This window comes from Lactuca virosa, chromosome 4, assembly GCF_052849685.1.
Source record: "Lactuca virosa cultivar CGN04683 chromosome 4, Lactuca_virosa_CGN04683_v6, whole genome shotgun sequence".
Lineage (NCBI taxonomy): Eukaryota > Viridiplantae > Streptophyta > Magnoliopsida > Asterales > Asteraceae > Lactuca > Lactuca virosa.
In genome coordinates, this window is record NC_136429.1 from 246,879,647 (window position 1) to 246,882,143 (window position 2,497).

Here is a 2,497-nt window from a genome sequence, read left to right on the forward strand (position 1 = left end):
TGTTATATAAAGCTTATTAGTGTATTTTATATGGGGGATTTTTTTTTCATCTTTGAAATTCAATAAAGTGATCTGTTCATTTTCCTGCGGCTGGTGGATTCCAACATCTGTTCAAGAACACGTTGGTGTTCTTATCTCAGTGTTTCTTGATGCGTCAAGTGGTATCAGAGCAAGATTTACCTTGTTAAATGTCGGGAAGAAACACAACTGGAGGAGGCCTTACTGATGAGAATCGTGGGGATGCAAATACTTTAGCCATAGTAGAGATGAGACAGTTTGTTACCAGGTTGGAAGGGATGTTTCAACAACTACTCAATAGTCAAACCAACCATCATAGAAACTGTAACCAACATCGACAAGATACGTTGGTTAGGATGACCGATGTGGAGGACACCGATAGTGAGAATTCAGAACAGGAAGAGGCTGGGGATAGCCATATAAGGAACAACCAATATCGTACAAATTATAGGATCCGAGCCGATATTCCATTATACCATGGGAGGATGCAAATTGAAGATTTATTATACTGGATAGATGTTGAACGCTTCTTTGAGTTCACGGAGGTTGCTGAGCATAGGCATCTGAAACTGGTGGCTTACAAGCTAAGAAGTGGAGCTGATGTGTGGTGGGAGAAGTTACAAACGGACAGGAGAGGACAAGGCAAATCCCCAATATAATCTTGGAAAAAAAATGAAACAAGAGATGATGAACATGTTTTTGCTACCTGGGTATGAACAATTTATTTTTCAGAATTACCAAAATTGTTTTCAAGACAACCGATCAGTGACGGAATATACTCAAAAGTGGTATAGGTTGTTGGTTCGCAACAACCTCAACGAGACAGATGAACAATAGGTATCGAGGTATCTTGACGGGATAAAGCCTACTATTCGCGATACAACTGGGCTTCAAGTGGTGTGGACGGTGGATGAAGCGCATAATTTGGAATTGAAAGTTGAGGAAATGGAAAAGTGTGCAAGCAAATCTACGAATTTCAAGAGAGTTGTAAGTGATGCACCTGGTTCTAGTTCTACCCGGAAAAATTTGTACCAGAACCCGACCCTAACTTCAACCAAAACTACAACTACAACTTATCAAAACCAAAAGAACCCCAACACTTTGCAATCAACACCTAACTCGTATGCCAAATCTGGATACAAATGTTACAAGTGTGGCCACCCATGCCATCGTTCTAATAAGTGCCCTCAACGATACAACATTGATAAAAACATCACTCATGACTATGATCCATAAAGTGATTTTGATGTAGGTGAAGTCCAATACTAATTCTCCTATTCAATTACCTATGAAGTTGGTAACAACTCTTGTTATTCTCATCTCTAGGAGAATCAAACAATCCATTCATATTAGTCTTACCTCGTAGATGCTCCCACAACTATGAACAACTATGGACATTTAGAATAACCTAGTTATTCAAGGATTAAACATGCTAATATAGAACACACAAATTATTTAATGAAAGACTCATACCTAATATATTAACTCATAACAATATATGTTTCTTGTATTGTTCCAATATCAAAATGCTAAATTTCAATCAAAACACATCTACTTACATCAACAAGGCCCTATAGAACTAGCTTGACTTTCATGCTTTAGCTAGTGAATGAGCTTTGTTAAGTAAATTTGACAAACTTGATTTCTATAAACATTGTGAATAGAAACATTTTCAGTTATATATATATATATATATATATATATATATATATATATATATATATATATATATATATAGGCTTAGGTTATTTTGTTTAAAGTAATTATTGTGTTATTGTATGCATAAATGTGGGCCAATCAAATTTACTTATTTTAAGAAAGTGATTAATATATATTATTGAATTAAATATAATTGAAAAAATCATCTTAATTAATTACAAGGGTAATTTAGTCAATTAATATAGATTTAATAAAGGAAAATTGCATTTTTTAAGGGATCATAGATTCTATTAATTTTAAAAATCCGATTTTACGAATTATAATTCTTTTAATTCGGACATTCTGACAGAATATATTTATGACTATATTCAAAAATAAAAATATTCTTGAACCATAAATAATAAAAATATTCTTGAACCTATTTCTTGATGATGACTTTAAAAACTTCTTGAAGAATAACAACTTCTTGTAGAATAACAAAATCTTGAACAATCAATTGAAGAATAAAAACAAAAAATACATTATTTCTTATAGAATACGGGTAACAATTGTTAAGAATTACATTTATTGTTAAAGAATAAACCTAAAAAAACAATCAAAACGGGGAAGAAAACATCAAAATCTAACAACGACTAATACATTCTAAAAGAATAATGTGGTCCGTTCTTCAAGCATCAACTTCTGTGATTCCAACAGAATTGGAATTCGTCATTCCATTCCAACAGAATTGGAATTCGTCATTCCATTCCAATAAAATTGGAATCTCACCAATATCATCCATTGAATCATCTACATAAATGAATAAGAATATTCCAAGATT